Below are 23997 nucleotides of genomic sequence, written 5' to 3'. Positions count from 1 at the left end.
GGCGCTCTATAAAGATGTTTGACTTTTCACCAACTCAAAAGGCTCAGCCATGAGGCCAAGCCAGCCAAAAATAACTTCAACTCATTGGTGTTCCTCTCCACGGAAGTCTTTAGTAAAAGGCGAAAGACTTGTGCGTTATGAAGAGAAACAAGAGTCACAACAGGCCTGTCTCAGAGAGCAGCTGAGGACCCTAGTCGTCCCAGCTACCACCGTCGCGGTGCGCCTCCCTTGGCTTGCCGCGTGCTAAATCCCAGCCTCCCCTCCAGGCCTGGCTTTTACATGGAGACTACAACGTCTGGGAAACCATCAGGCGTCTTCAGGGAGTCCGCGACCAATCATCGTAGCTGAAGTGCACTGTGTTGTTGAGCGGGGTTCCCTGGGTGATATCAGTAAATCAACTGACTGGTTGTGCACAATTCACTTGATAAAAACTTAGCCGCATTTTCCTTCAGCCACTGTAAAAGTTTGACTCCTAACTAAACATGTGTGTCAGAGCTTGATTTTCTACAAAGCAAGAGAAAGGTGCACCGTTCCCGGCGGCACTGCAATGCCAGGTCGATGCGTGGAGTGAGCGGAGCAAGCTCCCTTTTCAGCTCCCTCTCCTAAAAATGGGTTTAATACGTTGTCCCCATATAGGGGACATATCAGATATTAAACTGATAAGAACAGATACTACACTTGATCTTAGCCAAAAGGCCGAGAAGCGATGAGGCCCAAGCGTTTGACGTCCAAATCAAGCTCTTGGTACAACCGTCACTTGTCGCGTTTGTAAGCCAGCTTATCAATTGCCGCCACTTAGCAACTCCGCCCATCTGTCTGCCGTGTACTTTTCCCTGCCGCTATACAAAGATGTTTGACTTTTCACCAACTCAAAAGGCTCAGCCATACGGCAAAGCCGGCCAAAAATAGCTTCAACTCATTGGTGTTCCACACCAAAGCCTGGAAATAAAGCATACTAGAACAACATCTAGCACGCATTTCTTCCACAAACAAGCAGCAAAGTCGGACAGGAGAGCTCACACTTCATTTTGTCATGGAAAGGCCACGCCCACTTCCCCAATTCCAATGGGAACACAGGGAATTGTCATGACTAAACACGCCACTCTGCAGCGTACGCCAGAGAGCTTCTGCAGAGCAACACTGCCGCTTTGTGGACAGACTGCAAAAGCTGACATGTAACTCTAAATCAACAAAGCCACTTCACAAAATGGAGAGCCTTCAACAGGTTAGCACATGGGCATTCCTGACACATTGTGTTTTCTTCTACACGCACGCGACAGGGGAGAGCGTGAACGCAGTCCCCCACTACCAGAAATTATGCAGTCGAGATTCCCACATTTGGGGAATTCGCAGGGGTCAGCACAGCCGGAGTGCAATGGCTGAGCCTCACCCTGGGTGAACCACCTTGTTGATCATGGTATCTCCCCTGCCAGGTAAGTATGAGCTGCAGTTGGAAGAGAGCGGGTGGTGGTCACCAGGCACAGCGCTCTGGCTGACGGTGCCTACAATGCATAATCCCACATTTCAGTGCCCTGAGCATCAGCTCCCCTTTGTATGTTACATTTGTGGCTGAAAAGACACAAACACTGCTGCAAATAGGCTGCGGCATGCGGCAAACGCGCTTTGTTGGATCTACCCATCATGCACTGCTCTGCCAAAAACAGAGCATTTCACTGTGTCAAATGCCACTAGTCAAGCTGTCTCTTGGGAAAGAAAGCAAAGGCCCACGTGGGACACTTTTCAAAACATTTGACTAAATGAACTACTAACATGTATTGACTTACTGAAAACCTTGGAGCTGATCTGGACTCTCCTGTGGTTTCCTCTTGTCCTCGTAACAGCAGTAGCTCCTCCCTTCCTTGTCAATAATTGTGCAGAAATATCTGAGTGCTTCTTTCTTCCTAAATCATGAGCAAGTCCTGTCCAGTCCAACTGTTTCTGCTCCTGTTTGACTTCTGAACTTGTCTCTGGCTGTGTGTCCACTTACTGCAGCCTCTGACATCAGACTGTAGAATGTTGATACATCAAAGGCATCAAAGGACAAACACACACACACACACTCACACGTACTGGTACTTATATCTTTGTGAGGACACTCTCTGGCATAATGCATTCCCTTGCCCTAACCTCTCTCTCTCTCTTAGCATCTCAGACCTATGTCAGTACCTGTGCCTCTGTCAAAGAATCCAAAAAAAAAACAAAACACTAGACCTGTACACACATAAAGTCATGTATTCATGTAGTCATCTGTGAATGTGTGTTTGATGAGTGCAAAGTGAAAATGCTGCATGAACCTTGTTTTTGTAAAAGCTTCTCTTGTTTCCTTTGCTTCTTACAACTGTATATTTTTCAAGCATCATCTGTCACATTGAAGAAATAAGTTCATTCAGTAGCGTTATTTCTTTTTTTCTTGTCATCATCTACACTTTTCTTGTCTCAAAGACGCCAGCATCCCCACCAAAGCCTAAAAATAAAGTATACCAGCGAAATGACAACATCTGGCACACATTTTTTCCGCAAAGAAAGGGCAATGTCGGACAGGGGAGCTCACACTTGTGGCGCTCTATAAAGATGTTTGACTTTTCACCAACTCAAAAGGCTCAGCCATGAGGCCAAGCCAGCCAAAAATAACTTCAACTCATTGGTGTTCCTCTCCACGGAAGTCTTTAGTAAAAGGCGAAAGACTTGTGCGTTATGAAGAGAAACAAGAGTCACAACAGGCCTGTCTCAGAGAGCAGCTGAGGACCCTAGTCGTCCCAGCTACCACCGTCGCGGTGCGCCTCCCTTGGCTTGCCGCGTGCTAAATCCCAGCCTCCCCTCCAGGCCTGGCTTTTACATGGAGACTACAACGTCTGGGAAACCATCAGGCGTCTTCAGGGAGTCCGCGACCAATCATCGTAGCTGAAGTGCACTGTGTTGTTGAGCGGGGTTCCCTGGGTGATATCAGTAAATCAACTGACTGGTTGTGCACAATTCACTTGATAAAAACTTAGCCGCCTTTTCCTTCAGCCACTGTAAAAGTTTGACTCCTAACTAAACATGTGTGTCAGAGCTTGATTTTCTACAAAGCAAGAGAAAGGTGCACCGTTCCCGGCGGCACTGCAATGCCAGGTCGATGCGTGGAGTGAGCGGAGCAAGCTACCTTTTCAGCTCCCTCTCCTAAAAATGGGTTTAATACGTTGTCCCCATATAGGGGACATATCAGATATTAAACTGATAAGAACAGATACTACACTTGATCTTAGCCAAAAGGCCGAGAAGCGATGAGGCCCAAGCGTTTGACGTCCAAATCAAGCTCTTGGTACAACCGTCACTTGTCGCGTTTGTAAGCCAGCTTATCAATTGCCGCCACTTAGCAACTCCGCCCATCTGTCTGCCGTGTACTTTTCCCTGCCGCTATACAAAGATGTTTGACTTTTCACCAACTCAAAAGGCTCAGCCATACGGCAAAGCCGGCCAAAAATAGCTTCAACTCATTGGTGTTCCACACCAAAGCCTGGAAATAAAGCATACTAGAACAACATCTAGCACGCATTTCTTCCACAAACAAGCAGCAAAGTCGGACAGGAGAGCTCACACTTCATTTTGTCATGGAAAGGCCACGCCCACTTCCCCAATTCCAATGGGAACACAGGGAATTGTCATGACTAAACACGCCACTCTGCAGCGTACGCCAGAGAGCTTCTGCAGAGCAACACTGCCGCTTTGTGGACAGAGTGCAAAAGCTGACATGTAACTCTAAATCAACAAAGCCACTTCACAAAATGGAGAGCCTTCAACAGGTTAGCACATGGGCATTCCTGACACATTGTGTTTTCTTCTACACGCACGCGACAGGGGAGAGCGCGAACGCAGTCCCCCACTACCAGAAATTATGCAGTCGAGATTCCCACATTTGGGGAATTCGCAGGGGTCAGCACAGCCGGAGTGCAATGGCTGAGCCTCACCCTGGGTGAACCACCTTGTTGATCATGGTATCTCCCCTGCCAGGTCTTTTCAGCCACATTTGTGGCTGAAAAGACACAAACACTGCTGCAAATAGGCTGCGGCGTGCGGCAAACGCGCTTTGTTGGATCTACCCATCATGCACTGCTCTGCCAAAAACAGAGCATTTCACTGTGTCAAATGCCACTAGTCAAGCTGTCTCTTGGGAAAGAAAGCAAAGGCCCACGTGGGACACTTTTCAAAACATTTGACTAAATGAACTACTAACATGTATTGACTTACTGAAAACCTTGGAGCTGATCTGGACTCTCCTGTGGTTTCCTCTTGTCCTCGTAACAGCAGTAGCTCCTCCCTTCCTTGTCAATAATTGTGCAGAAATATCTGAGTGCTTCTTTCTTCCTAAATCATGAGCAAGTCCTGTCCAGTCCAACTGTTTCTGCTCCTGTTTGACTTCTGAACTTGTCTCTGGCTGTGTGTCCACTTACTGCAGCCTCTGACATCAGACTGTAGAATGTTGATACATCAAAGGCATCAAAGGACAAACACACACACACACACTCACACGTACTGGTACTTATATCTTTGTGAGGACACTCTCTGGCATAATGCATTCCCTTGCCCTAACCTCTCTCTCTCTCTTAGCATCTCAGACCTATGTCAGTACCTGTGCCTCTGTCAAAGAATCCAAAAAAAAAACAAAACACTAGACCTGTACACACATAAAGTCATGTATTCATGTAGTCATCTGTGAATGTGTGTTTGATGAGTGCAAAGTGAAAATGCTGCATGAACCTTGTTTTTGTAAAAGCTTCTCTTGTTTCCTTTGCTTCTTACAACTGTATATTTTTCAAGCATCATCTGTCACATTGAAGAAATAAGTTCATTCAGTAGCGTTATTTCTTTTTTTCTTGTCATCATCTACACTTTTCTTGTCTCAAAGACGCCAGCATCCCCACCAAAGCCTAAAAATAAAGTATACCAGCGAAATGACAACATCTGGCACACATTTTTTCCGCAAAGAAAGGGCAATGTCGGACAGGGGAGCTCACACTTGTGGCGCTCTATAAAGATGTTTGACTTTTCACCAACTCAAAAGGCTCAGCCATGAGGCCAAGCCAGCCAAAAATAACTTCAACTCATTGGTGTTCCTCTCCACGGAAGTCTTTAGTAAAAGGCGAAAGACTTGTGCGTTATGAAGAGAAACAAGAGTCACAACAGGCCTGTCTCAGAGAGCAGCTGAGGACCCTAGTCGTCCCAGCTACCACCGTCGCGGTGCGCCTCCCTTGGCTTGCCGCGTGCTAAATCCCAGCCTCCCCTCCAGGCCTGGCTTTTACATGGAGACTACAACGTCTGGGAAACCATCAGGCGTCTTCAGGGAGTCCGCGACCAATCATCGTAGCTGAAGTGCACTGTGTTGTTGAGCGGGGTTCCCTGGGTGATATCAGTAAATCAACTGACTGGTTGTGCACAATTCACTTGATAAAAACTTAGCCGCCTTTTCCTTCAGCCACTGTAAAAGTTTGACTCCTAACTAAACATGTGTGTCAGAGCTTGATTTTCTACAAAGCAAGAGAAAGGTGCACCGTTCCCGGCGGCACTGCAATGCCAGGTCGATGCGTGGAGTGAGCGGAGCAAGCTCCCTTTTCAGCTCCCTCTCCTAAAAATGGGTTTAATACGTTGTCCCCATATAGGGGACATATCAGATATTAAACTGATAAGAACAGATACTACACTTGATCTTAGCCAAAAGGCCGAGAAGCGATGAGGCCCAAGCGTTTGACGTCCAAATCAAGCTCTTGGTACAACCGTCACTTGTCGCGTTTGTAAGCCAGCTTATCAATTGCCGCCACTTAGCAACTCCGCCCATCTGTCTGCCGTGTACTTTTCCCTGCCGCTATACAAAGATGTTTGACTTTTCACCAACTCAAAAGGCTCAGCCATACGGCAAAGCCGGCCAAAAATAGCTTCAACTCATTGGTGTTCCACACCAAAGCCTGGAAATAAAGCATACTAGAACAACATCTAGCACGCATTTCTTCCACAAACAAGCAGCAAAGTCGGACAGGAGAGCTCACACTTCATTTTGTCATGGAAAGGCCACGCCCACTTCCCCAATTCCAATGGGAACACAGGGAATTGTCATGACTAAACACGCCACTCTGCAGCGTACGCCAGAGAGCTTCTGCAGAGCAACACTGCCGCTTTGTGGACAGACTGCAAAAGCTGACATGTAACTCTAAATCAACAAAGCCACTTCACAAAATGGAGAGCCTTCAACAGGTTAGCACATGGGCATTCCTGACACATTGTGTTTTCTTCTACATGCACGCGACAGGGGAGAGCGCGAACGCAGTCCCCCACTACCAGAAATTATGCAGTCGAGATTCCCACATTTGGGGAATTCGCAGGGGTCAGCACAGCCGGAGTGCAATGGCTGAGCCTCACCCTGGGTGAACCACCTTGTTGATCATGGTATCTCCCCTGCCAGGTCTTTTCAGCCACATTTGTGGCTGAAAAGACACAAACACTGCTGCAAATAGGCTGCGGCGTGCGGCAAACGCGCTTTGTTGGATCTACCCATCATGCACTGCTCTGCCAAAAACAGAGCATTTCACTGTGTCAAATGCCACTAGTCAAGCTGTCTCTTGGGAAAGAAAGCAAAGGCCCACGTGGGACACTTTTCAAAACATTTGACTAAATGAACTACTAACATGTATTGACTTACTGAAAACCTTGGAGCTGATCTGGACTCTCCTGTGGTTTCCTCTTGTCCTCGTAACAGCAGTAGCTCCTCCCTTCCTTGTCAATAATTGTGCAGAAATATCTGAGTGCTTCTTTCTTCCTAAATCATGAGCAAGTCCTGTCCAGTCCAACTGTTTCTGCTCCTGTTTGACTTCTGAACTTGTCTCTGGCTGTGTGTCCACTTACTGCAGCCTCTGACATCAGACTGTAGAATGTTGATACATCAAAGGCATCAAAGGACAAACACACACACACACACTCACACGTACTGGTACTTATATCTTTGTGAGGACACTCTCTGGCATCATGCATTCCCTTGCCCTAACCTCTCTCTCTCTCTTAGCATCTCAGACCTATGTCAGTACCTGTGCCTCTGTCAAAGAATCCAAAAAAAAAACAAAACACTAGACCTGTACACACATAAAGTCATGTATTCATGTAGTCATCTGTGAATGTGTGTTTGATGAGTGCAAAGTGAAAATGCTGCATGAACCTTGTTTTTGTAAAAGCTTCTCTTGTTTCCTTTGCTTCTTACAACTGTATATTTTTCAAGCATCATCTGTCACATTGAAGAAATAAGTTCATTCAGTAGCGTTATTTCTTTTTTTCTTGTCATCATCTACACTTTTCTTGTCTCAAAGACGCCAGCATCCCCACCAAAGCCTAAAAATAAAGTATACCAGCGAAATGACAACATCTGGCACACATTTTTTCCGCAAAGAAAGGGCAATGTCGGACAGGGGAGCTCACACTTGTGGCGCTCTATAAAGATGTTTGACTTTTCACCAACTCAAAAGGCTCAGCCATGAGGCCAAGCCAGCCAAAAATAACTTCAACTCATTGGTGTTCCTCTCCACGGAAGTCTTTAGTAAAAGGCGAAAGACTTGTGCGTTATGAAGAGAAACAAGAGTCACAACAGGCCTGTCTCAGAGAGCAGCTGAGGACCCTAGTCGTCCCAGCTACCACCGTCGCGGTGCGCCTCCCTTGGCTTGCCGCGTGCTAAATCCCAGCCTCCCCTCCAGGCCTGGCTTTTACATGGAGACTACAACGTCTGGGAAACCATCAGGCGTCTTCAGGGAGTCCGCGACCAATCATCGTAGCTGAAGTGCACTGTGTTGTTGAGCGGGGTTCCCTGGGTGATATCAGTAAATCAACTGACTGGTTGTGCACAATTCACTTGATAAAAACTTAGCCGCCTTTTCCTTCAGCCACTGTAAAAGTTTGACTCCTAACTAAACATGTGTGTCAGAGCTTGATTTTCTACAAAGCAAGAGAAAGGTGCACCGTTCCCGGCGGCACTGCAATGCCAGGTCGATGCGTGGAGTGAGCGGAGCAAGCTCCCTTTTCAGCTCCCTCTCCTAAAAATGGGTTTAATACGTTGTCCCCATATAGGGGACATATCAGATATTAAACTGATAAGAACAGATACTACACTTGATCTTAGCCAAAAGGCCGAGAAGCGATGAGGCCCAAGCGTTTGACGTACAAATCAAGCTCTTGGTACAACCGTCACTTGTCGCGTTTGTAAGCCAGCTTATCAATTGCCGCCACTTAGCAACTCCGCCCATCTGTCTGCCGTGTACTTTTCCCTGCCGCTATACAAAGATGTTTGACTTTTCACCAACTCAAAAGGCTCAGCCATACGGCAAAGCCGGCCAAAAATAGCTTCAACTCATTGGTGTTCCACACCAAAGCCTGGAAATAAAGCATACTAGAACAACATCTAGCACGCATTTCTTCCACAAACAAGCAGCAAAGTCGGACAGGAGAGCTCACACTTCATTTTGTCATGGAAAGGCCACGCCCACTTCCCCAATTCCAATGGGAACACAGGGAATTGTCATGACTAAACACGCCACTCTGCAGCGTACGCCAGAGAGCTTCTGCAGAGCAACACTGCCGCTTTGTGGACAGACTGCAAAAGCTGACATGTAACTTTAAATCAACAAAGCCACTTCACAAAATGGAGAGCCTTCAACAGGTTAGCACATGGGCATTCCTGACACATTGTGTTTTCTTCTACATGCACGCGACAGGGGAGAGCGCGAACGCAGTCCCCCACTACCAGAAATTATGCAGTCGAGATTCCCACATTTGGGGAATTCGCAGGGGTCAGCACAGCCGGAGTGCAATGGCTGAGCCTCACCCTGGGTGAACCACCTTGTTGATCATGGTATCTCCCCTGCCAGGTAAGTATGAGCTGCAGTTGGAAGAGAGCGGGTGGTGGTCACCAGGCACAGCGCTCTGGCTGACGGTGCCTACAATGCATAATCCCACATTTCAGTGCCCTGAGCATCAGCTCCCCTTTGTATGTTACATTTGTGGCTGAAAAGACACAAACACTGCTGCAAATAGGCTGCGGCGTGCGGCAAACGCGCTTTGTTGGATCTACCCATCATGCACTGCTCTGCCAAAAACAAAGGAACACTGTGTGAAATGCCACTAGTCAAGCTGTCTCTTGGGAAAGAAAGCAAAGGCCCACGTGGGACACTTTTCAAAACATTTGACTAAATGAACTACTAACATGTATTGACTTACTGAAAACCTTGGAGCTGATCTGGACTCTCCTGTGGTTTCCTCTTGTCCTCGTAACAGCAGTAGCTCCTCCCTTCCTTGTCAATAATTGTGCAGAAATATCTGAGTGCTTCTTTCTTCCTAAATCATGAGCAAGTCCGGTCCAGTCCAACTGTTTCTGCTCCTGTTTGACTTCTGAACTTGTCTCTGGCTGTGTGTCCACTTACTGCAGCCTCTGACATCAGACTGTAGAATGTTGATACATCAAAGGCATCAAAGGACAAACACACACACACACACTCACACGTACTGGTACTTATATCTTTGTGAGGACACTCTCTGGCATAATGCATTCCCTCGCCCTAACCTCTCTCTCTCTCTTAGCATCTCAGACCTATGTCAGTACCTGTGCCTCTGTCAAAGAATCCAAAAAAAAAAAAAACACTAGACCTGTACACACATAAAGTCATGTATTCATGTAGTCATCTGTGAATGTGTGTTTGATGAGTGCAAAGTGAAAATGCTGCATGAACCTTGTTTTTGTAAAAGCTTCTCTTGTTTCCTTTGCTTCTTACAACTGTATATTTTTCAAGCATCATCTGTCACATTGAAGAAATAAGTTCATTCAGTAGCGTTATTTCTTTTTTTCTTGTCATCATGTACACTTTTCTTGTCTCAAAGACGCCAGCATCCCCACCAAAGCCTAAAAATAAAGTATACCAGCGAAATGACAACATCTGGCACACATTTCTTCCGCAAAGAAAGGGCAATGTCGGACAGGGGAGCTCACACTTGTGGCGCTCTATAAAGATGTTTGACTTTTCACCAACTCAAAAGGCTCAGCCATGAGGCCAAGCCAGCCAAAAATAACTTCAACTCATTGGTGTTCCTCTCCACGGAAGTCTTTAGTAAAAGGCGAAAGACTTGTGCGTTATGAAGAGAAACAAGAGTCACAACAGGCCTGTCTCAGAGAGCAGCTGAGGACCCTAGTCGTCCCAGGTACCACCGTCGCGGTGCGCCTCCCTTGGCTTGCCGCGTGCTAAATCCCAGCCTCCCCTCCAGGCCTGGCTTTTACATGGAGACTACAACGTCTGGGAAACCATCAGGCGTCTTCAGGGAGTCCGCGACCAATCATCGTAGCTGAAGTGCACTGTGTTGTTGAGCGGGGTTCCCTGGGTGATATCAGTAAATCAACTGACTGGTTGTGCACAATTCACTTGATAAAAACTTAGCCGCCTTTTCCTTCAGCCACTGTAAAAGTTTGACTCCTAACTAAACATGTGTGTCAGAGCTTGATTTTCTACAAAGCAAGAGAAAGGTGCACCGTTCCCGGCGGCACTGCAATGCCAGGTCGATGCGTGGAGTGAGCGGAGCAAGCTCCCTTTTCAGCTCCCTCTCCTAAAAATGGGTTTAATACGTTGTCCCCATATAGGGGACATATCAGATATTAAACTGATAAGAACAGATACTACACTTGATCTTAGCCAAAAGGCCGAGAAGCGATGAGGCCCAAGCGTTTGACGTCCAAATCAAGCTCTTGATACAACCGTCACTTGTCGTGTTTGTAAGCCAGCTTATCAATTGCCGCCACTTAGCAACTCCGCCCATCTGTCTGCCGTGTACTTTTCCCTGCCGCTATACAAAGATGTTTGACTTTTCACCAACTCAAAAGGCTCAGCCATACGGCAAAGCCGGCCAAAAATAGCTTCAACTCATTGGTGTTCCACACCAAAGCCTGGAAATAAAGCATACTAGAACAACATCTAGCACGCATTTCTTCCACAAACAAGCAGCAAAGTCGGACAGGAGAGCTCACACTTCATTTTGTCATGGAAAGGCCACGCCCACTTCCCCAATTCCAATGGGAACACAGGGAATTGTCATGACTAAACACGCCACTCTGCAGCGTACGCCAGAGAGCTTCTGCAGAGCAACACTGCCGCTTTGTGGACAGACTGCAAAAGCTGACATGTAACTCTAAATCAACAAAGCCACTTCACAAAATGGAGAGCCTTCAACAGGTTAGCACATGGGCATTCCTGACACATTGTGTTTTCTTCTACACGCACGCGACAGGGGAGAGCGCGAACGCAGTCCCCCACTACCAGAAATTATGCAGTCGAGATTCCCACATTTGGGGAATTCGCAGGGGTCAGCACAGCCGGAGTGCAATGGCTGAGCCTCACCCTGGGTGAACCACCTTGTTGATCATGGTATCTCCCCTGCCAGGTAAGTATGAGCTGCAGTTGGAAGAGAGCGGGTGGTGGTCACCAGGCACAGCGCTCTGGCTGACGGTGCCTACAATGCATAATCCCACATTTCAGTGCCCTGAGCATCAGCTCCCCTTTGTATGTTACATTTGTGGCTGAAAAGACACAAACACTGCTGCAAATAGGCTGCGGCGTGCGGCAAACGCGCTTTGTTGGATCTACCCATCATGCACTGCTCTGCCAAAAACAGAGCATTTCACTGTGTCAAATGCCACTAGTCAAGCTGTCTCTTGGGAAAGAAAGCAAAGGCCCACGTGGGACACTTTTCAAAACATTTGACTAAATGAACTACTAACATGTATTGACTTACTGAAAACCTTGGAGCTGATCTGGACTCTCCTGTGGTTTCCTCTTGTCCTCGTAACAGCAGTAGCTCCTCCCTTCCTTGTCAATAATTGTGCAGAAATATCTGAGTGCTTCTTTCTTCCTAAATCATGAGCAAGTCCTGTCCAGTCCAACTGTTTCTGCTCCTGTTTGACTTCTGAACTTGTCTCTGGCTGTGTGTCCACTTACTGCAGCCTCTGACATCAGACTGTAGAATGTTGATACATCAAAGGCATCAAAGGACAAACACACACACTCACACGTACTGGTACTTATATCTTTGTGAGGACACTCTCTGGCATAATGCATTCCCTCGCCCTAACCTCTCTCTCTCTCTTAGCATCTCAGACCTATGTCAGTACCTGTGCCTCTGTCAAAGAATCCAAAAAAAAAAAAAAAACACTAGACCTGTACACACATAAAGTCATGTATTCATGTAGTCATCTGTGAATGTGTGTTTGATGAGTGCAAAGTGAAAATGCTGCATGAACCTTGTTTTTGTAAAAGCTTCTCTTGTTTCCTTTGCTTCTTACAACTGTATATTTTTCAAGCATCATCTGTCACATTGAAGAAATAAGTTCATTCAGTAGCGTTATTTCTTTTTTTCTTGTCATCATCTACACTTTTCTTGTCTCAAAGACGCCAGCATCCCCACCAAAGCCTAAAAATAAAGTATACCAGCGAAATGACAACATCTGGCACACATTTCTTCCGCAAAGAAAGGGCAATGTCGGACAGGGGAGCTCACACTTGTGGCGCTCTATAAAGATGTTTGACTTTTCACCAACTCAAAAGGCTCAGCCATAAGGCCAAGCCAGCCAAAAATAACTTCAACTCATTGGTGTTCCTCTCCACGGAAGTCTTTAGTAAAAGGCGAAAGACTTGTGCGTTATGAAGAGAAACAAGAGTCACAACAGGCCTGTCTCAGAGAGCAGCTGAGGACCCTAGTCGTCCCAGCTACCACCGTCGCGGTGCGCCTCCCTTGGCTTGCCGCGTGCTAAATCCCAGCCTCCCCTCCAGGCCTGGCTTTTACATGGAGACTACAACGTCTGGGAAACCATCAGGCGTCTTCAGGGAGTCCGCGACCAATCATCGTAGCTGAAGTGCACTGTGTTGTTGAGCGGGGTTCCCTGGGTGATATCAGTAAATCAACTGACTGGTTGTGCACAATTCACTTGATAAAAACTTAGCCGCCTTTTCCTTCAGCCACTGTAAAAGTTGGACTCCTAACTAAACATGTGTGTCAGAGCTTGATTTTCTACAAAGCAAGAGAAAGGTGCACCGTTCCCGGCGGCACTGCAATGCCAGGTCGATGCGTGGAGTGAGCGGAGCAAGCTCCCTTTTCAGCTCCCTCTCCTAAAAATGGGTTTAATACGTTGTCCCCATATAGGGGACATATCAGATATTAAACTGATAAGAACAGATACTACACTTGATCTTAGCCAAAAGGCCGAGAAGCGATGAGGCCCAAGCGTTTGACGTCCAAATCAAGCTCTTGGTACAACCGTCACTTGTCGCGTTTGTAAGCCAGCTTATCAATTGCCGCCACTTAGCAACTCCGCCCATCTGTCTGCCGTGTACTTTTCCCTGCCGCTATACAAAGATGTTTGACTTTTCACCAACTCAAAAGGCTCAGCCATACGGCAAAGCCGGCCAAAAATAGCTTCAACTCATTGGTGTTCCACACCAAAGCCTGGAAATAAAGCATACTAGAACAACATCTAGCACGCATTTCTTCCACAAACAAGCAGCAAAGTCGGACAGGAGAGCTCACACTTCATTTTGTCATGGAAAGGCCACGCCCACTTCCCCAATTCCAATGGGAACACAGGGAATTGTCATGACTAAACACGCCACTCTGCAGCGTACGCCAGAGAGCTTCTGCAGAGCAACACTGCCGCTTTGTGGACAGACTGCAAAAGCTGACATGTAACTCTAAATCAACAAAGCCACTTCACAAAATGGAGAGCCTTCAACAGGTTAGCACATGGGCATTCCTGACACATTGTGTTTTCTTCTACACGCACGCGACAGGGGAGAGCGCGAACGCAGTCCCCCACTACCAGAAATTATGCAGTCGAGATTCCCACATTTGGGGAATTCGCAGGGGTCAGCACAGCCGGAGTGCAATGGCTGAGCCTCACCCTGGGTGAACCACCTTGTTGATCATGGTATCTCCCCTGCCAGGTAAGTATGAGCTGCAGTTGGAAGAGAGCGGGTGGTGGTCACCAGGCACAGCGCTCTGGCTGACGGTGCCTACAATGCATAATCCCACATTTCAGTGCCCTGAGCATCAGCTCCCCTTTGTATGTTACATTTGTGGCTGAAAAGACACAAACACTGCTGCAAATAGGCTGCGGCGTGCGGCAAACGCGCTTTGTTGGATCTACCCATCATGCACTGCTCTGCCAAAAACAAAGGAACACTGTGTCAAATGCCACTAGTCAAGCTGTCTCTTGGGAAAGAAAGCAAAGGCCCACGTGGGACACTTTTCAAAACATTTGACTAAATGAACTACTAACATGTATTGACTTACTGAAAACCTTGGAGCTGATCTGGACTCTCCTGTGGTTTCCTCTTGTCCTTGTAACAGCAGTAGCTCCTCCCTTCCTTGTCAATAATTGTGCAGAAATATCTGAGTGCTTCTTTCTTCCTAAATCATGAGCAAGCCCTGTCCAGTCCAACTGTTTCTGCTCCTGTTTGACTTCTGAACTTGTCTCTGGCTGTGTGTCCACTTACTGCAGCCTCTGACATCAGACTGTAGAATGTTGATACATCAAAGGCATCAAAGGACAAACACACACACTCACACGTACTGGTACTTATATCTTTGTGAGGACACTCTCTGGCATAATGCATTCCCTCGCCCTAACCTCTCTCTCTCTCTTAGCATCTCAGACCTATGTCAGTACCTGTGCCTCTGTCAAAGAATCCAAAAAAAAAAAAAACACTAGACCTGTACACACATAAAGTCATGTATTCATGTAGTCATCTGTGAATGTGTGTTTGATGAGTGCAAAGTGAAAATGCTGCATGAACCTTGTTTTTGTAAAAGCTTCTCTTGTTTCCTTTGCTTCTTACAACTGTATATTTTTCAAGCATCATCTGTCACATTGAAGAAATAAGTTCATTCAGTAGCGTTATTTCTTTTTTTCTTGTCATCATCTACACTTTTCTTGTCTCAAAGACGCCAGCATCCCCACCAAAGCCTAAAAATAAAGTATACCAGCGAAATGACAACATCTGGCACACATTTCTTCCGCAAAGAAAGGGCAATGTCGGACAGGGGAGCTCACACTTGTGGCGCTCTATAAAGATGTTTGACTTTTCACCAACTCAAAAGGCTCAGCCATAAGGCCAAGCCAGCCAAAAATAACTTCAACTCATTGGTGTTCCTCTCCACGGAAGTCTTTAGTAAAAGGCGAAAGACTTGTGCGTTATGAAGAGAAACAAGAGTCACAACAGGCCTGTCTCAGAGAGCAGCTGAGGACCCTAGTCGTCCCAGCTACCACCGTCGCGGTGCGCCTCCCTTGGCTTGCCGCGTGCTAAATCCCAGCCTCCCCTCCAGGCCTGGCTTTTACATGGAGACTACAACGTCTGGGAAACCATCAGGCGTCTTCAGGGAGTCCGCGACCAATCATCGTAGCTGAAGTGCACTGTGTTGTTGAGCGGGGTTCCCTGGGTGATATCAGTAAATCAACTGACTGGTTGTGCACAATTCACTTGATAAAAACTTAGCCGCCTTTTCCTTCAGCCACTGTAAAAGTTTGACTCCTAACTAAACATGTGTGTCAGAGCTTGATTTTCTACAAAGCAAGAGAAAGGTGCACCGTTCCCGGCGGCACTGCAATGCCAGGTCGATGCGTGGAGTGAGCGGAGCAAGCTCCCTTTTCAGCTCCCTCTCCTAAAAATGGGTTTAATACGTTGTCCCCATATAGGGGACATATCGGATATTAAACTGATAAGAACAGATACTACACTTGATCTTAGCCAAAAGGCCGAGAAGCGATGAGGCCCAAGCGTTTGACGTCCAAATCAAGCTCTTGGTACAACCGTCACTTGTCGCGTTTGTAAGCCAGCTTATCAATTGCCGCCACTTAGCAACTCCGCCCATCTGTCTGCCGTGTACTTTTCCCTGCCGCTATACAAAGATGTTTGACTTTTCACCAACTCAAAAGGCTCAGCCATACGGCAAAGCCGGCCAAAAATAGCTTCAACTCATTGGTGTTCCACACCAAAGCCTGGAAATAAAGCATACTAGAACAACATCTAGCACGCATTTCTTCCACAAACAAGCAGCAAAGTCGGACAGGAGAGCTCACACTTCATTTTGTCATGGAAAGGCCACGCCCACTTCCCCAATTCCAATGGGAACACAGGGAATTGTCATGACTAAACACGCCACTCTGCAGCGTACGCCAGAGAGCTTCTGCAGAGCAACACTGCCGCTTTGTGGACAGACTGCAAAAGCTGACATGTAACTCTAAATCAACAAAGCCACTTCACAAAATGGAGAGCCTTCAACAGGTTAGCACATGGGCATTCCTGACACATTGTGTTTTCTTCTACACGCACGCGACAGGGGAGAGCGCGAACGCAGTCCCCCACTACCAGAAATTATGCAGTCGAGATTCCCACATTTGGGGAATTCGCAGGGGTCAGCACAGCCGGAGTGCAATGGCTGAGCCTCACCCTGGGTGAACCACCTTGTTGATCATGGTATCTCCCCTGCCAGGTAAGTATGAGCTGCAGTTGGAAGAGAGCGGGTGGTGGTCACCAGGCACAGCGCTCTGGCTGACGGTGCCTACAATGCATAATCCCACATTTCAGTGCCCTGAGCATCAGCTCCCCTTTGTATGTTACATTTGTGGCTGAAAAGACACAAACACTGCTGCAAATAGGCTGCGGCGTGCGGCAAACGCGCTTTGTTGGATCTACCCATCATGCACTGCTCTGCCAAAAACAAAGGAACACTGTGTCAAATGCCACTAGTCAAGCTGTCTCTTGGGAAAGAAAGCAAAGGCCCACGTGGGACACTTTTCAAAACATTTGACTAAATGAACTACTAACATGTATTGACTTACTGAAAACCTTGGAGCTGATCTGGACTCTCCTGTGGTTTCCTCTTGTCCTTGTAACAGCAGTAGCTCCTCCCTTCCTTGTCAATAATTGTGCAGAAATATCTGAGTGCTTCTTTCTTCCTAAATCATGAGCAAGCCCTGTCCAGTCCAACTGTTTCTGCTCCTGTTTGACTTCTGAACTTGTCTCTGGCTGTGTGTCCACTTACTGCAGCCTCTGACATCAGACTGTAGAATGTTGATACATCAAAGGCATCAAAGGACAAACACACACTCACACGTACTGGTACTTATATCTTTGTGAGGACACTCTCTGGCATAATGCATTCCCTCGCCCTAACCTCTCTCTCTCTCTTAGCATCTCAGACCTATGTCAGTACCTGTGCCTCTGTCAAAGAATCCAAAAAAAAAAAAAACACTAGACCTGTACACACATAAAGTCATGTATTCATGTAGTCATCTGTGAATGTGTGTTTGATGAGTGCAAAGTGAAAATGCTGCATGAACCTTGTTTTTGTAAAAGCTTCTCTTGTTTCCTTTGCTTCTTACAACTGTATATTTTTCAAGCATCATCTGTCACATTGAAGAAATAAGTTCATTCAGTAGCGTTATTTCTTTTTTTCTTGTCATCATCTACACTTTTCTTGTCTCAAAGACGCCAGCATCCCCACCAAAGCCTAAAAATAAAGTATACCAGCGAAATGACAACATCTGGCACACATTTCTTCCGCAAAGAAAGGGCAATGTCGGACAGGGGAGCTCACACTTGTGGCGCTCTATAAAGATGTTTGACTTTTCACCAACTCAAAAGGCTCAGCCATAAGGCCAAGCCAGCCAAAAATAACTTCAACTCATTGGTGTTCCTCTCCACGGAAGTCTTTAGTAAAAGGCGAAAGACTTGTGCGTTATGAAGAGAAACAAGAGTCACAACAGGCCTGTCTCAGAGAGCAGCTGAGGACCCTAGTCGTCCCAGCTACCACCGTCGCGGTGCGCCTCCCTTGGCTTGCCGCGTGCTAAATCCCAGCCTCCCCTCCAGGCCTGGCTTTTACATGGAGACTACAACGTCTGGGAAACCATCAGGCGTCTTCAGGGAGTCCGCGACCAATCATCGTAGCTGAAGTGCACTGTGTTGTTGAGCGGGGTTCCCTGGGTGATATCAGTAAATCAACTGACTGGTTGTGCACAATTCACTTGATAAAAACTTAGCCGCCTTTTCCTTCAGCCACTGTAAAAGTTTGACTCCTAACTAAACATGTGTGTCAGAGCTTGATTTTCTACAAAGCAAGAGAAAGGTGCACCGTTCCCGGCGGCACTGCAATGCCAGGTCGATGCGTGGAGTGAGCGGAGCAAGCTCCCTTTTCAGCTCCCTCTCCTAAAAATGGGTTTAATACGTTGTCCCCATATAGGGGACATATCGGATATTAAACTGATAAGAACAGATACTACACTTGATCTTAGCCAAAAGGCCGAGAAGCGATGAGGCCCAAGCGTTTGACGTCCAAATCAAGCTCTTGGTACAACCGTCACTTGTCGCGTTTGTAAGCCAGCTTATCAATTGCCGCCACTTAGCAACTCCGCCCATCTGTCTGCCGTGTACTTTTCCCTGCCGCTATACAAAGATGTTTGACTTTTCACCAACTCAAAAGGCTCAGCCATACGGCAAAGCCGGCCAAAAATAGCTTCAACTCATTGGTGTTCCACACCAAAGCCTGGAAATAAAGCATACTAGAACAACATCTAGCACGCATTTCTTCCACAAACAAGCAGCAAAGTCGGACAGGAGAGCTCACACTTCATTTTGTCATGGAAAGGCCACGCCCACTTCCCCAATTCCAATGGGAACACAGGGAATTGTCATGACTAAACACGCCACTCTGCAGCGTACGCCAGAGAGCTTCTGCAGAGCAACACTGCCGCTTTGTGGACAGACTGCAAAAGCTGACATGTAACTCTAAATCAACAAAGCCACTTCACAAAATGGAGAGCCTTCAACAGGTTAGCACATGGGCATTCCTGACACATTGTGTTTTCTTCTACACGCACGCGACAGGGGAGAGCGCGAACGCAGTCCCCCACTACCAGAAATTATGCAGTCGAGATTCCCACATTTGGGGAATTCGCAGGGGTCAGCACAGCCGGAGTGCAATGGCTGAGCCTCACCCTGGGTGAACCACCTTGTTGATCATGGTATCTCCCCTGCCAGGTAAGTATGAGCTGCAGTTGGAAGAGAGCGGGTGGTGGTCACCAGGCACAGCGCTCTGGCTGACGGTGCCTACAATGCATAATCCCACATTTCAGTGCCCTGAGCATCAGCTCCCCTTTGTATGTTACATTTGTGGCTGAAAAGACACAAACACTGCTGCAAATAGGCTGCGGCGTGCGGCAAACGCGCTTTGTTGGATCTACCCATCATGCACTGCTCTGCCAAAAACAAAGGAACACTGTGTCAAATGCCACTAGTCAAGCTGTCTCTTGGGAAAGAAAGCAAAGGCCCACGTGGGACACTTTTCAAAACATTTGACTAAATGAACTACTAACATGTATTGACTTACTGAAAACCTTGGAGCTGATCTGGACTCTCCTGTGGTTTCCTCTTGTCCTTGTAACAGCAGTAGCTCCTCCCTTCCTTGTCAATAATTGTGCAGAAATATCTGAGTGCTTCTTTCTTCCTAAATCATGAGCAAGCCCTGTCCAGTCCAACTGTTTCTGCTCCTGTTTGACTTCTGAACTTGTCTCTGGCTGTGTGTCCACTTACTGCAGCCTCTGACATCAGACTGTAGAATGTTGATACATCAAAGGCATCAAAGGACAAACACACACACTCACACGTACTGGTACTTATATCTTTGTGAGGACACTCTCTGGCATAATGCATTCCCTCGCCCTAACCTCTCTCTCTCTCTTAGCATCTCAGACCTATGTCAGTACCTGTGCCTCTGTCAAAGAATCCAAAAAAAAAAAAAACACTAGACCTGTACACACATAAAGTCATGTATTCATGTAGTCATCTGTGAATGTGTGTTTGATGAGTGCAAAGTGAAAATGCTGCATGAACCTTGTTTTTGTAAAAGCTTCTCTTGTTTCCTTTGCTTCTTACAACTGTATATTTTTCAAGCATCATCTGTCACATTGAAGAAATAAGTTCATTCAGTAGCGTTATTTCTTTTTTTCTTGTCATCATCTACACTTTTCTTGTCTCAAAGACGCCAGCATCCCCACCAAAGCCTAAAAATAAAGTATACCAGCGAAATGACAACATCTGGCACACATTTCTTCCGCAAAGAAAGGGCAATGTCGGACAGGGGAGCTCACACTTGTGGCGCTCTATAAAGATGTTTGACTTTTCACCAACTCAAAAGGCTCAGCCATAAGGCCAAGCCAGCCAAAAATAACTTCAACTCATTGGTGTTCCTCTCCACGGAAGTCTTTAGTAAAAGGCGAAAGACTTGTGCGTTATGAAGAGAAACAAGAGTCACAACAGGCCTGTCTCAGAGAGCAGCTGAGGACCCTAGTCGTCCCAGCTACCACCGTCGCGGTGCGCCTCCCTTGGCTTGCCGCGTGCTAAATCCCAGCCTCCCCTCCAGGCCTGGCTTTTACATGGAGACTACAACGTCTGGGAAACCATCAGGCGTCTTCAGGGAGTCCGCGACCAATCATCGTAGCTGAAGTGCACTGTGTTGTTGAGCGGGGTTCCCTGGGTGATATCAGTAAATCAACTGACTGGTTGTGCACAATTCACTTGATAAAAACTTAGCCGCCTTTTCCTTCAGCCACTGTAAAAGTTTGACTCCTAACTAAACATGTGTGTCAGAGCTTGATTTTCTACAAAGCAAGAGAAAGGTGCACCGTTCCCGGCGGCACTGCAATGCCAGGTCGATGCGTGGAGTGAGCGGAGCAAGCTCCCTTTTCAGCTCCCTCTCCTAAAAATGGGTTTAATACGTTGTCCCCATATAGGGGACATATCGGATATTAAACTGATAAGAACAGATACTACACTTGATCTTAGCCAAAAGGCCGAGAAGCGATGAGGCCCAAGCGTTTGACGTCCAAATCAAGCTCTTGGTACAACCGTCACTTGTCGCGTTTGTAAGCCAGCTTATCAATTGCCGCCACTTAGCAACTCCGCCCATCTGTCTGCCGTGTACTTTTCCCTGCCGCTATACAAAGATGTTTGACTTTTCACCAACTCAAAAGGCTCAGCCATACGGCAAAGCCGGCCAAAAATAGCTTCAACTCATTGGTGTTCCACACCAAAGCCTGGAAATAAAGCATACTAGAACAACATCTAGCACGCATTTCTTCCACAAACAAGCAGCAAAGTCGGACAGGAGAGCTCACACTTCATTTTGTCATGGAAAGGCCACGCCCACTTCCCCAATTCCAATGGGAACACAGGGAATTGTCATGACTAAACACGCCACTCTGCAGCGTACGCCAGAGAGCTTCTGCAGAGCAACACTGCCGCTTTGTGGACAGACTGCAAAAGCTGACATGTAACTCTAAATCAACAAAGCCACTTCACAAAATGGAGAGCCTTCAACAGGTTAGCACATGGGCATTCCTGACACATTGTGTTTTCTTCTACACGCACGCGACAGGGGAGAGCGCGAACGCAGTCCCCCACTACCAGAAATTATGCAGTCGAGATTCCCACATTTGGGGAATTCGCAGGGGTCAGCACAGCCGGAGTGCAATGGCTGAGCCTCACCCTGGGTGAACCACCTTGTTGATCATGGTATCTCCCCTGCCAGGTAAGTATGAGCTGCAGTTGGAAGAGAGCGGGTGGTGGTCACCAGGCACAGCGCTCTGGCTGACGGTGCCTACAATGCATAATCCCACATTTCAGTGCCCTGAGCATCAGCTCCCCTTTGTATGTTACATTTATGGCTGAAAAGACACAAACACTGCTGAAAATAGGCTGCGGCGTGCGGCAAACGCGCTTTGTTGGATCTACCCATCATGCACTGCTCTGCCAAAAACAGAGCATTTCACTGTGTCAAATGCCACTAGTCAAGCTGTCTCTTGGGAAAGAAAGCAAAGGCCCACGTGGGACACTTTTCAAAACATTTGACTAAATGAACTACTAACATGTATTGACTTACTGAAAACCTTGGAGCTGATCTGGACTCTCCTGTGGTTTCCTCTTGTCCTCGTAACAGCAGTAGCTCCTCCCTTCCTTGTCAATAATTGTGCAGAAATATGAGTGCTTCTTTCTTCCTAAATCATGAGCAAGTCCGGTCCAGTCCAACTGTTTCTGCTCCTGTTTGACTTCTGAACTTGTCTCTGGCTGTGTGTCCACTTACTGCAGCCTCTGACATCAGACTGTAGAATGTTGATACATCAAAGGCATCAAAGGACAAACACACACACTCACACGTACTGGTACTTATATCTTTGTGAGGACACTCTCTGGCATAATGCATTCCCTCGCCCTAACCTCTCTCTCTCTCTTAGCATCTCAGACCTATGTCAGTACCTGTGCCTCTGTCAAAGAATCCAAAAAAAAAAAAACACTAGACCTGTACACACATAAAGTCATGTATTCATGTAGTCATCTGTGAATGTGTGTTTGATGAGTGCAAAGTGAAAATGCTGCATGAACCTTGTTTTTGTAAAAGCTTCTCTTGTTTCCTTTGCTTCTTACAACTGTATATTTTTCAAGCATCATCTGTCACATTGAAGAAATAAGTTCATTCAGTAGCGTTATTTCTTTTTTTCTTGTCATCATCTACACTTTTCTTGTCTCAAAGACGCCAGCATCCCCACCAAAGCCTAAAAATAAAGTATACCAGCGAAATGACAACATCTGGCACACATTTCTTCCGCAAAGAAAGGGCAATGTCGGACAGGGGAGCTCACACTTGTGGCGCTCTATAAAGATGTTTGACTTTTCACCAACTCAAAAGGCTCAGCCATAAGGCCAAGCCAGCCAAAAATAACTTCAACTCATTGGTGTTCCTCTCCACGGAAGTCTTTAGTAAAAGGCGAAAGACTTGTGCGTTATGAAGAGAAACAAGAGTCACAACAGGCCTGTCTCAGAGAGCAGCTGAGGACCCTAGTCGTCCCAGGTACCACCGTCGCGGTGCGCCTCCCTTGGCTTGCCGCGTGCTAAATCCCAGCCTCCCCTCCAGGCCTGGCTTTTACATGGAGACTACAACGTCTGGGAAACCATCAGGCGTCTTCAGGGAGTCCGCGACCAATCATCGTAGCTGAAGTGCACTGTGTTGTTGAGCGGGGTTCCCTGGGTGAGATCAGTAAATCAACTGACTGGTTGTGCACAATTCACTTGATAAAAACTTAGCCGCCTTTTCCTTCAGCCACTGTAAAAGTTTGACTCCTAACTAAACATGTGTGTCAGAGCTTGATTTTCTACAAAGCAAGAGAAAGGTGCACCGTTCCCGGCGGCACTGCAATGCCAGGTCGATGCGTGGAGTGAGCGGAGCAAGCTCCCTTTTCAGCTCCCTCTCCTAAAAATGGGTTTAATACGTTGTCCCCATATAGGGGACATATCAGATACTAAACTGATAAGAACAGATACTACACTTGATCTTAGCCAAAAGGCCGAGAAGCGATGAGGCCCAAGCGTTTGACGTCCAAATCAAGCTCTTGGTACAACCGTCACTTGTCGCGTTTGTAAGCCAGCTTATCAATTGCCGCCACTTAGCAACTCCGCCCATCTGTCTGCCGTGTACTTTTCCCTGCCGCTATACAAAGATGTTTGACTTTTCACCAACTCAAAAGGCTCAGCCATACGGCAAAGCCGGCCAAAAATAGCTTCAACTCATTGGTGTTCCACACCAAAGCCTGGAAATAAAGCATACTAGAACAACATCTAGCACGCATTTCTTCCACAAACAAGCAGCAAAGTCGGACAGGAGAGCTCACACTTCATTTTGTCATGGAAAGGCCACGCCCACTTCCCCAATTCCAATGGGAACACAGGGAATTGTCATGACTAAACACGCCACTCTGCAGCGTACGCCAGAGAGCTTCTGCAGAGCAACACTGCCGCTTTGTGGACAGACTGCAAAAGCTGACATGTAACTCTAAATCAACAAAGCCACTTCACAAAATGGAGAGCCTTCAACAGGTTAGCACATGGGCATTCCTCACACATTGTGTTT

The 23997-nt window shown here is 46.9% G+C and overlaps 29 non-coding genes across 29 annotated transcripts; all 29 read right to left on the bottom strand.

The window, feature by feature from the left end:
* Window positions 1-45: 45 nt before the first annotated feature.
* LOC121196212 lies at window positions 46-157 on the bottom strand. Its single transcript, XR_005895685.1, has one exon. It is a non-coding gene; the product is annotated as a U5 spliceosomal RNA (small nuclear RNA).
* Window positions 158-517: 360 nt separating this feature from the next.
* On the bottom strand, window positions 518-708 carry LOC121196496. The gene has a single exon (XR_005895949.1). It is a non-coding gene; the product is annotated as a U2 spliceosomal RNA (small nuclear RNA).
* Window positions 709-1277: 569 nt separating this feature from the next.
* Window positions 1278-1441, bottom strand: LOC121196401. Its single transcript, XR_005895864.1, has one exon. It is a non-coding gene; the product is annotated as a U1 spliceosomal RNA (small nuclear RNA).
* A 1161-nt stretch (window positions 1442-2602) lies between these two features.
* On the bottom strand, window positions 2603-2714 carry LOC121196211. Its single transcript, XR_005895684.1, has one exon. It is a non-coding gene; the product is annotated as a U5 spliceosomal RNA (small nuclear RNA).
* A 360-nt stretch (window positions 2715-3074) lies between these two features.
* On the bottom strand, window positions 3075-3265 carry LOC121196654. Its single transcript, XR_005896098.1, has one exon. It is a non-coding gene; the product is annotated as a U2 spliceosomal RNA (small nuclear RNA).
* Window positions 3266-3834: 569 nt separating this feature from the next.
* LOC121196442 lies at window positions 3835-3998 on the bottom strand. The gene has a single exon (XR_005895903.1). It is a non-coding gene; the product is annotated as a U1 spliceosomal RNA (small nuclear RNA).
* A 1047-nt stretch (window positions 3999-5045) lies between these two features.
* On the bottom strand, window positions 5046-5157 carry LOC121196209. Its single transcript, XR_005895682.1, has one exon. It is a non-coding gene; the product is annotated as a U5 spliceosomal RNA (small nuclear RNA).
* A 360-nt stretch (window positions 5158-5517) lies between these two features.
* LOC121196495 lies at window positions 5518-5708 on the bottom strand. Its single transcript, XR_005895948.1, has one exon. It is a non-coding gene; the product is annotated as a U2 spliceosomal RNA (small nuclear RNA).
* Window positions 5709-6277: 569 nt separating this feature from the next.
* LOC121196441 lies at window positions 6278-6441 on the bottom strand. The gene has a single exon (XR_005895902.1). It is a non-coding gene; the product is annotated as a U1 spliceosomal RNA (small nuclear RNA).
* A 1047-nt stretch (window positions 6442-7488) lies between these two features.
* On the bottom strand, window positions 7489-7600 carry LOC121196208. The gene has a single exon (XR_005895681.1). It is a non-coding gene; the product is annotated as a U5 spliceosomal RNA (small nuclear RNA).
* A 360-nt stretch (window positions 7601-7960) lies between these two features.
* On the bottom strand, window positions 7961-8151 carry LOC121196494. Its single transcript, XR_005895947.1, has one exon. It is a non-coding gene; the product is annotated as a U2 spliceosomal RNA (small nuclear RNA).
* Window positions 8152-8720: 569 nt separating this feature from the next.
* LOC121196703 lies at window positions 8721-8884 on the bottom strand. Its single transcript, XR_005896141.1, has one exon. It is a non-coding gene; the product is annotated as a U1 spliceosomal RNA (small nuclear RNA).
* A 1158-nt stretch (window positions 8885-10042) lies between these two features.
* On the bottom strand, window positions 10043-10154 carry LOC121196207. The gene has a single exon (XR_005895680.1). It is a non-coding gene; the product is annotated as a U5 spliceosomal RNA (small nuclear RNA).
* A 360-nt stretch (window positions 10155-10514) lies between these two features.
* On the bottom strand, window positions 10515-10705 carry LOC121196493. The gene has a single exon (XR_005895946.1). It is a non-coding gene; the product is annotated as a U2 spliceosomal RNA (small nuclear RNA).
* Window positions 10706-11274: 569 nt separating this feature from the next.
* LOC121196691 lies at window positions 11275-11438 on the bottom strand. The gene has a single exon (XR_005896132.1). It is a non-coding gene; the product is annotated as a U1 spliceosomal RNA (small nuclear RNA).
* A 1153-nt stretch (window positions 11439-12591) lies between these two features.
* LOC121196181 lies at window positions 12592-12706 on the bottom strand. The gene has a single exon (XR_005895656.1). It is a non-coding gene; the product is annotated as a U5 spliceosomal RNA (small nuclear RNA).
* Window positions 12707-13066: 360 nt separating this feature from the next.
* On the bottom strand, window positions 13067-13257 carry LOC121196491. Its single transcript, XR_005895944.1, has one exon. It is a non-coding gene; the product is annotated as a U2 spliceosomal RNA (small nuclear RNA).
* Window positions 13258-13826: 569 nt separating this feature from the next.
* Window positions 13827-13990, bottom strand: LOC121196679. The gene has a single exon (XR_005896121.1). It is a non-coding gene; the product is annotated as a U1 spliceosomal RNA (small nuclear RNA).
* A 1149-nt stretch (window positions 13991-15139) lies between these two features.
* LOC121196180 lies at window positions 15140-15254 on the bottom strand. Its single transcript, XR_005895655.1, has one exon. It is a non-coding gene; the product is annotated as a U5 spliceosomal RNA (small nuclear RNA).
* A 360-nt stretch (window positions 15255-15614) lies between these two features.
* LOC121196678 lies at window positions 15615-15805 on the bottom strand. The gene has a single exon (XR_005896120.1). It is a non-coding gene; the product is annotated as a U2 spliceosomal RNA (small nuclear RNA).
* A 569-nt stretch (window positions 15806-16374) lies between these two features.
* On the bottom strand, window positions 16375-16538 carry LOC121196667. The gene has a single exon (XR_005896110.1). It is a non-coding gene; the product is annotated as a U1 spliceosomal RNA (small nuclear RNA).
* Window positions 16539-17685: 1147 nt separating this feature from the next.
* Window positions 17686-17800, bottom strand: LOC121196179. Its single transcript, XR_005895654.1, has one exon. It is a non-coding gene; the product is annotated as a U5 spliceosomal RNA (small nuclear RNA).
* A 360-nt stretch (window positions 17801-18160) lies between these two features.
* LOC121196676 lies at window positions 18161-18351 on the bottom strand. The gene has a single exon (XR_005896119.1). It is a non-coding gene; the product is annotated as a U2 spliceosomal RNA (small nuclear RNA).
* A 569-nt stretch (window positions 18352-18920) lies between these two features.
* On the bottom strand, window positions 18921-19084 carry LOC121196655. The gene has a single exon (XR_005896099.1). It is a non-coding gene; the product is annotated as a U1 spliceosomal RNA (small nuclear RNA).
* A 1149-nt stretch (window positions 19085-20233) lies between these two features.
* On the bottom strand, window positions 20234-20348 carry LOC121196178. The gene has a single exon (XR_005895653.1). It is a non-coding gene; the product is annotated as a U5 spliceosomal RNA (small nuclear RNA).
* A 360-nt stretch (window positions 20349-20708) lies between these two features.
* LOC121196675 lies at window positions 20709-20899 on the bottom strand. Its single transcript, XR_005896118.1, has one exon. It is a non-coding gene; the product is annotated as a U2 spliceosomal RNA (small nuclear RNA).
* Window positions 20900-21468: 569 nt separating this feature from the next.
* LOC121196643 lies at window positions 21469-21632 on the bottom strand. Its single transcript, XR_005896088.1, has one exon. It is a non-coding gene; the product is annotated as a U1 spliceosomal RNA (small nuclear RNA).
* A 1148-nt stretch (window positions 21633-22780) lies between these two features.
* On the bottom strand, window positions 22781-22895 carry LOC121196177. The gene has a single exon (XR_005895652.1). It is a non-coding gene; the product is annotated as a U5 spliceosomal RNA (small nuclear RNA).
* Window positions 22896-23255: 360 nt separating this feature from the next.
* Window positions 23256-23446, bottom strand: LOC121196662. Its single transcript, XR_005896105.1, has one exon. It is a non-coding gene; the product is annotated as a U2 spliceosomal RNA (small nuclear RNA).
* Window positions 23447-23997: the final 551 nt, after the last annotated feature.

Source organism: Toxotes jaculatrix, chromosome 16 (genome assembly GCF_017976425.1).
Source record: "Toxotes jaculatrix isolate fToxJac2 chromosome 16, fToxJac2.pri, whole genome shotgun sequence".
Taxonomy (NCBI): Eukaryota; Metazoa; Chordata; class Actinopteri; family Toxotidae; genus Toxotes; species Toxotes jaculatrix.
The sequence above is the reverse complement of the archived record's forward strand: the minus strand, read 5'-3'. Positions and strand labels throughout refer to the sequence as shown.